Genomic DNA, 9,570 nt, shown 5'->3' on the forward strand with positions numbered 1-9,570 from the left:
AGTTAATGATAAAAGACTTAAGCATATAAAACAGTATTATTTGCTACGACTAGAAGGTAGCTGTAAAAATAAATTTAATTTTTAAAATGCTCCTCATTTCAAACTACATACAGTGAGCTAATGAGAGCTCTGAGTCTGAACCTGCTATCTTTTTTTTTCCCCTAAAATAGAGAAAAGAACAGGTTTAAGGGAGTTGTTAAAACCATAGTAGATATAAACTGAGATGCTCTTCTTGAAGTAATAGATGTATCAGAGAAATCTGAAATGGGAATAACCTCCTCATCGTTCTGTTTCCCTGTTTCACTCTTCTGTTAATCACTTCAACGGCCTGTACCACCAGCGATGCTCATTTTGCTTTGTTGGTAATAATGCTATAATAGTAACAAAAATGATTATACTGTTGCTACTGTTGATGATAATTGTAATAATAATAATAATTAAAATAAAAACAACAAAAATTACAGTGCTTACTATAAGCCCAGCCGTATTTTAAACACTTTTACACAGAATAACTAACTGACTCTTCCTAACAGCCCATGAGGGAAACACTTTTACACATGGGAACCTGCAGCCCTAAAAAAGCTTAGTAAAATGCTTGAGCTCATCAGGCCTGTCAAGTTTAAGGGCAGTCACTGATCAAACCTCAGCTCTAAGTCATAGACCTTGTTTGCAGCTTCACCATTTACTGTGCAACCCTGGGCGAGCCACTTTGATGCCATTTTGCAGAAGAAGCTGAAACTTTGCGAGGTGACAGTTAAATTATGTTTTCCCACTATTACTTAGATTGGAATTCACCTTCTTAGGTTCTGCTGACATGACCTGTCTCATTTCATATAATTCTTCATTGAAAAAATTAATTCGCTAAATGTTTTGTGTGTCTTTTAAGAGAGTATAGTATGTTAAATGTGGTAAAAAGAAGTTTGTAAGTCTTTTTTCCTTCCTAAAAGATTCAATTACATTGGAAGTATAAGTTGGTGCTTTAAAAGAATGAAAGAAGTGATATGAAATTCAGAGGAAAGAGTTATCATTGCAGTTATCGTGGGCAGCATGCATAAGGGGAAGCACCAGAGAATGGATGGCACAGAATGAGCTGTGAATAATGGCTGGGGATTTGATAAGCTCGCTGCAGAATAATAACAAGGGCAGCTTATTGAGGGCCGATTACATACCAACTACTGTGCTAGACTTTCACTGTAACCACTTCAAAACATTTGCCACGACATCAGCCAGGGGTTGATACCATCTCACTGTACAGATGAAGACAGTGAGACTCAGATATTAAACAGCCTTCTCAAGGTTAAGTAGCTATCACATGACAGCAGAAGGGTTCAACTACCACTCTCTTCCTCTTCCTCCTTCTCTTTTTCATTGAATTCTCACGCCAGATTTTGCATTAGGAGTTTTCAGGCTTTATTTGAGCATTTCCTTTTCCAGACTGGGTTCAGAACCAAGGGAGTTGGATTGGGTCTGACAAGCTGGGCTGGGTCCAGGGTGAGGCTTCATGTAAATAATATTTTGTTTTAAAGCTGAACAAGCAGTTTAACCTTACCAAAGATAATCTTGAACTACAGTGACCACAATGGAGAACTTTCAACCATCTTAGATAAGCTTATCCATTTATGAGGTGCCCTAGAGAGAAAGGAATCTCAGGCAGGCACTCACCACAAAGGGTAGAGGGAAAATTATTATTTCTTCCTTTACAGTTTCTGGTGACCAGAATGAGACCTACTGGGATACCAAATTCACTCCAGAGCCTAGATGGGATCCTGGGAAAACTGGTAGAAGTTGGAAAGAGAATTCTTTCCAAAGTCAGCTCTCCCAGACCTTTATGTTTGGTGTCCGGTCAAGACAGGAAGGTAAAATTTCATATAGTCCTGAAACAGGAGAGAAGGGGGCAGAGCACAACCTTTAAAAGAATGACGCAGCCATTGAGAATATGACAAATATTGGTTAGGACCAACTTGGTCCAAGATGGCAGAAGATCTGACTTCCAGTGGACCTTACACATTATACACTCATTGTAATACATTGACATGCTAAAAGACACACTCACAGGCACCATGACAGTTCAGAGGTCAACCATAAAGGCCAAAAAGTGGGCGATGGCCCAATTTCTGGAAATCCCCGCCGCTTTCCTGAATGGTTGGAATAATCCTCCCATTCATTAGCCTATGAAATTGTCCAGCCTGTAAAAACTGACCACCCCATATCTTGGGGCCTCTCACCTTCTGAGATGGCCCTCACTCTGTGTTTCTCCCATGGCTACTCTCACTTTCTGAGACAACCTCATGCCCTGGGACCACTCTCACGTTTTGAGACATTCTGTCTATGGAATGTGTCTCTCTCTAAATAAAACTACTTCTTACCTATCACTTTGTCTCTCACTGAATTCATTCTGCAATGAGACATCAAGAAGCTGAGCTTCATTAAATCCTGAGACCAGGTGTGTAATCTCAATTAAAAGACAGAGGGTTCAAGTCCTAATCTGAGTTTTGGCTGGGTTCAAGTCTCAACCTGTGGGGTCAAGTCCTAGTCTGGATTCTAGCTGGGTTCCAGTCCTGGCCCATGGGCTCTAGTCCCAATCTGGGTTGGGTGGTTTCAATCCCATCCTTTCCAAGCTTGGATTAGCAGGAAAAAAGATGGATTATGGATCCTGTCTCTCCCAGGGATGTCTATAGCCTCTTGTTTATTTCATTTTGTGTCCTGAGAACGTGATTTGGCAGCAGGCAGTTTGGGAACTTCCCAAATATGGCCAGACAGAAATGCGGGCTGCACCCTGTCTGTGGCTAGGGTTCTACTGAGTATTGCCAGCTCTCAGGGGAACTATATGAGTTTTTCTTTCTTCTGGCTCCCTTCGAGATATAGCTCTGGATCTTGTGAGGGTAATATCTTGTGCACCCTCTTTGGGGACTCCTCTTACGTTCACCGGCTTGTTCAAAACTGCCAGGAATACTGATTGTTTGTCTTGGCTGAAACCTGACAAGCTATTCAAAAGGATTTTTTTAAAGCGGCCTACAGTGGGAAGTTGGCCAAATTGGAAGTTGATATTTAGAGCATATTAGGAACTTTCTTTCAAGCCTTCTTCCCAAAGCTAAAATGAAACTATGTATCCACAGGGAAAGAAAAGCATTCTGAAGCTATTGTGGAAGAATTTACTAAAACATTCCCAACACACCCAGCTCTAAATCTAGAACATAGGAATCTTTTGATTTCCACCTTAGTTGAAGATCTTCTTCCTGATATAAAGAAGCAAACTGAGGATAATGTAGTTGGATGGAAGGGGCAGCTTCTGGAGATCATTCAGGTTACAACCCAATTCTTTGAGAAGTTAAAAACAAACAGTGTTATTTGTATTTGTCTTACAAATCTAGTCTTTTCAAGAACAGAAATGTGACTACAGAAAAAATTCAAAGCTCACTGATCCTTTTTACCAATCCCCAAACCTCCCCCATTCATCTAAAAGGCTTATAGATACTGTAAAAATCTGGATTTAGGAAACAAAATTTCTTTTCTGAGAAACTTAAATCCTTCCTCTGTGCCTTTGAGATGTAAATGTTCTATCTGGTCTTCTCTAGGTACCCAGAACCTTCTCTTGAAATGCAAACTTCAGGAAGATAATTCTTATTAGAAAAAAAAAAAAAACAAAAAACAAAAGAAGAAGCTACTTGGAAATTAGGTGAATGAAAATTCTTAAAAATCTTTCCACAAATATTAGTAAAACCTTAGCCATTTAAGCAGATAACCTTAACTTATTCTATATGCCAGAAACACAATTTGGATTCAACTGCTTTTTTATAAACAAGTGAGTTTTGCATTATCTTACTTGCCTAATGGTTAAAATTTTAAAGCATAAGCTGTAAGGTCTCTGAGTTTGTAAGTTTATAGATGTCTATGCATGTATGTTACAGATGTGATATTTTTCTACTTCTAGGTGATACTGCCAAAATTAAATTGTAAAGACCTCTATTTAACTGTCTCAAAGAAAAACTGTTTATATAAATCAAGTATAATTTCAGAAATGTAGAAACTAACCAAAATGTTTTTCAAGTTCACATGATCCAATATAATCTTAAGTAAATAAAAGCTAGTTTAAATTTGTTGGTTTAATTAAAACAGCCATGTTTCTAGTGTTATCAACATTAAATGTCATACTTTTATTCTACCTCAGTTTACTAACATTCAAGTAAGCTCATGTTATCTCTGTTACAGCATTTGTCAGCAAGAAAGATAATTTAAGATGATGGTTAGCTGTTTAATATCTCATGAAATTTTCATGAGTAATTCAAACATAACTTTTAAGAATAAGTAAATTAAATAGATGTAAATAAAAGTTTATAAATGAACTTTCAACAATAATTATGCTTTCTGGTATGTCTACTTAAAAAGAGTTTCTAAAATCTTTTTGGTTGCTTGAAACCTTGGTGTTATACAGATCTTCTTTGACTTAAGATGGGTTTATGTTCCAACAAACCCACTGTAAGTTGAAAATATAAATTGAAAATGCATTTAATACCCCTAACCTACCAAACATCATAATTTAGCTTAGCCTACCTTAAATAGGTTCAGAACACTTACATTAGCCTATAGTTGGGCCAAATCATCTAACACAAAGCTTATTTTATAATGAGGAGTTGAATATCTCATGTAATTTATTGAATACCACACTGAAAGTGAAAAAGAGTATAGTTGTGTGCATACAGAATGGTTGAAAGTGTGTCAGCTGTTGACCCTCGTGACTGAATGGCTGTCTGGGAGCTGCGGTTCACTGCCACTGCCCAGCATCAGGAGAGAGTCTCGTACTGCGTGTGCTAGCCCGAAAAAGAGATCAAAATTCAAAATTCAAAATGCTATTTCTTCTGAACATGAATCTCTTTCGCACCATCATAAAGTTGAAAAATTTTAAGTCAAACCATTATAAGTCAGGGACCGTCTGTACCAAGTGAAATAATGAATATTCATTGAATATCTAGATCATTTCCAAACAAGACAAAATACTGAAATATTAATTACTGGACACAGGTTTATCCACTTTTGCCTTCTTATTATAGAGGAACTAAAGTTATCTGGAATTCTAAAATCAAGACTCCTGGCACGGAGCAGTGAAAGCTTTGAATCACCTGATGTCCACGTTCCCAGCGGAGATGGAACAAGGTAACTGCCTGGTGGCGCCAGTGCTCATACCATAAATAAGTCTTTTTCATTGTCTCCTCAGTGCCACATTTTTAAATTTTTGTGCATATCGTTGCTGATTTTGCTATTTAAAATGACCTCCAAGCATTGTACTGAAGTGCTGTTTAGTAATTACAAGTGCAAAAAGGCTGTGATGTGCCTTATAGAGAAAATACATGTGCCAGATAAGTTTTGTGCAGGGGAGAGTTATAGTGCTGTCGTCTGTGAGTTCACAGTTAACAATCAACAATATATATTAAATAAGAAGTCTTTAAACAGAAACATACATAAAACAAGGTTACGTATTGATCCGTTCATTGGTTGATAAAAACATTGCAACCACAGGGTTGCACTTACTTAATCCTTTATCCCCCCTAGGAGCAGTGCTTCAGCATTTGCTAATTCAGTGTTTTAGGCAACTTTATAGAACATGACTACCACAAATAAGGAGAATCAACCGTATTCATTTTTTTCCCTATGTTCTTAACATTTATTTCTTTCTATGACTATGATCCTATATTTTACATTCTTTATTAAGATACCTACTTTTGTAACCCATTTTCTATGGACCTGGGTATGATACACATGAACACAAAACAGACACACACACATACACACACACAAATAGCCATTTAAATACCTTAACTATAATCTTTTGACTTATTTATAATTTATATTATGTACGATGATAATTTATATTTAACTGACCTTTTAACAATATATATTTATGTTTTAGTTTTTTCAGTCAAATCAGACTCATTTACTTATTTTCCTTTATTTACTCAATGCCTTGTTAAAATGCTTGGTTTTACGCAAATTCTGTTCTACTTGTTCATCCTGTTTTGCATAGTTCTTATAATACAATAAACATCTATAGAATATTTTTCTTCTTTGTGTAACTGTTTTGTAATAGTAAACGAAGTCATCCAATTTTCCAAATGAGCTACTTAAAGATTTACATAGCATTTCATAATTTTCTTCATTCATGTTACAAACATCTCCTTGATGTATATTGATATATTCAGGGAAGTGAAAACCAAAATCTGCATCCAGTGATGGCTGGCAAAAATGCTACGTACGTTAGTCCCACTTCAGCATCAGCAACAACAGCAGGAGTTTAAACAAAACGATCCATAATTTAGAAAGTTATGCAGTGAATTCACTAGATCACAGTTTATGACATCATATTCTTTATAATGAAACAGATGGTTTTCTCTAGAATAATCCCACATTTTTGCTGGTCAAAAAATGTTCAATCCATGGATCAGGATCTGGAGTAACAGACCCAAAAATTTGGTTCCCTTGAACAAAATATTTAACCTCTTGGACCTCAGATTTTAGGATTAAATAAGACTTTGTTTTTACGTTAAATAAAATAATTTATGTTAAAGAGAAAACACTTTAAAATGTGGTACACGCTATGCATTTAGTAACTGTTCCTTTCTACTTTTTATCTATTCATGATTGTTATATTAAAACACCACAAGCATCATATATTAGTTCTGGTTATATAAGTTCTATTTTATTCTTTAATTTTCAAGAAAATATTTTGTGAAATGTGCAATATTGCATAACTGTATGTGAGAGAATGTGAAATATTTAAAGAAAACCTGTTGTAAATCTCACAATGTAAAGAAGCAGCTCAGGCACGTAATGTAGGGGTAAAAATGCACTCATCTTAAAGGTTAGATGTTGAGTATTAAAGGGTGTTTCTCTGCTGGCAAAAAGGAAACGGGAAAAAAAGGAGCTGAGTGTAATCCTTTCAAAATGGTGCTAATAATTTCACTTCTTGCTTAGAAGCGCATTTGAAACTAGAGAAAAAAATGTGTTAATCATATTTTTAAGAGACTTGGTCACATATATTTAGTACATACAGATTATTATGAACTCTTCAAACGGGAAGGAAAGTGAAAAACGTCACTTGCCTTCTGATGAGGAGTTAAACCCACACATCAACCACTGCAGGATGTGTAGCTGAAAACACAGCCTTGATATAGGTCTGTTGATCTTCGCAAATTTTCTGCCTAAAGAAGGGTTTCATTTCAATAATATCAGAAATCGAGAAACATTGGTTCTGTTTAGCCCTTATCAAAGGCAATCTTTCAAAGTATCACGGTTTTTTCTATGCTAAGTTGCTTCCTCTTTCATCTTCGTTTTTAAAATAGTGAAAACTACCCCAAAAGCATGCTTTTAGTGATGACAAACTCACATCTTGCATTTCATCCTAGTTTGGTTGAAAGCAGATACGACTGTCCTAGAACTATGAGAACCTCCATTCAAATCTCGTGTTTTCTATGAATCCACCATGGAGTAAAAACCATTTTACACACTACCAGTGAAACAAAAGGAGTCACATGGAAACATTTAAGGCAGATCCCTGGCCGGAAAAGCTGTATACTTTATTCTGCCTCTTATGAACAAAGAGAGTAGCATTTAAAATTTCAGGCATAGGACTTCATAGGTGGTACAGTGGGTAAGAATCCGCCTGCCAATGCAGGGGACACGGGTTTGATCCCTGCCCCAGGAAGATACCACATGCCACGGAACAACTAAGCCCGTGTGCCACAACTGTTGAGCCTGCGCTCTAGAGCCCCTGAGCCACAACTACTGAGCCCATGTGCTGCAACTACTGAAGCCTATGTGCCTGGAGCCCATGCTCTGCAACAAGAGAGGCCACCGCAATGAGACGCCCGTGCACCACAGAGAAGAGTAGCCTCCTCTTGCCGCAACTTAGAGAAAGCCCGTGTGCAGCAACAAAGACCCAACACGGCCAATAAAATAAATTAATTAATTTAAAAAAATTCAGGCATAAACCTAAGTTGAAAAGAAAAAAAGTCATTGGTGGTGTAGGAGGAAAGTGAAAACCTGGGCAAACACCAGCTTATATTTATAAAGCCTCCTCTTACCTGAGAAAGCTACTCTCTTTGATTCTATTAGGGCTGCAAATGACACTGAATGAACAGCAGAGGGCAGAAGCCCTGCAGAGTCCTTTTCCAGGTAGGTAGGTATTTCTTGAGAACAGGTTCAATAGAATATAAAATACAATGCCAGAGAGTTATTGTAAAGAACTTCTTCTCAAAATTAACACTAGTTTTCTGAAAACCAAGCCCGGCCTCACTGACTGGCTTGTTATTCGGCCACAATTCAAGACACACTTTTGATTGCAATAGTCAATTTCCAAAGTACTGCCCTAACTTAATGATGGCAAAACCTAATGAGAACATTGAGAAAACGTAATGAATTTTCAGGCCAGCACATTGTGCAGATCACTGAGATTTGGAGACTTGCTTTTATCATCAAGGAAGTTCCTAAGACCATGTAGCTTTGTCTCCTTCTTCCCACCTCTACATGCTACTCCTCATTAGCTTCTGCCTGCTTCTCTGACCGCTATATACCAAGGATCCATCTTCTCCAGAAAACCTAATCATAGGATTAGATGATAAGCTCAGTATGATGAGCAAGAAGGATAAATAGGGGACAATTATTGGCTCTAACAACGTCAGAAAAATCTTCTAGGAATTCTAAACACAGGTCTCGTTCTCCAATGCAGGCTTCATTCTCCTAGGTCCTGCCCCACCAAACTCACCTCCTCTAACTCCTCTGTGTTCTCATCTGTTACTTGCTCTGGGAGAGGACAGATGGACTAGCATAGGATATGCCAGAGTCTTAGGTCTGTTTCACCGTACGCCCTCCTATTTCTTCCAAAATTAACAACTCTACGTTTATAATGGATTTCCAACACTTGGTGATATTTCCTTAAGAACCCAAGCTTCCAAGACAGAAAGTGGAATCAGGAGATGATTCTGGGAGAGGACGGTACCTGACCTGTGTGCAAGCAACCTTGAAGTCAGAGTTGTGTTCTCACAAAATCAAGTTTCCCTTGTACAACCTAGTTTGGATCTGACCTCTAAGGCACTAGGAACAACGACACTTCAGAGAAAGTCAAGGTGTGTTGATCATTATTAAATCAAATGCCTTTCTCAGAATAAAAGCACGATAAAACCCAAAAAGAAACCCCTAATACTCTAACAGAAGATTCGCCCCACTCAGACCACACACCCAAGAAAACATATGAGGACAGCGAGAAAATGTGGAAGACCAGCAGTCATAGAAAGGTCCACTTCAAGCAAATTGCTTGGACTTCACTTTCTTTGCCAGGAAAATAGAGTTAGCACTGCAGATAACACTCATTTATCCCTGACTATGTGTTCAACTACCCTAGGGTAAGTACCTTATTGCATCATCTACTTTAATTGTTACTACAGCCTCACGAGATTCCCATTCAGGCATTATGTTATCTGCTCCATAAGTGTTTTCTAAACTGACTGTTTGAACCAAGGCTGTCTGATGACTGTATTACATACACCTTGTTCATGAGGGTATTCCCATCATCACCCCTCC

This window comes from Hippopotamus amphibius, chromosome 1 (genome assembly GCF_030028045.1).
Source record: "Hippopotamus amphibius kiboko isolate mHipAmp2 chromosome 1, mHipAmp2.hap2, whole genome shotgun sequence".
NCBI classification, from domain to species: Eukaryota; Metazoa; Chordata; class Mammalia; order Artiodactyla; family Hippopotamidae; genus Hippopotamus; species Hippopotamus amphibius.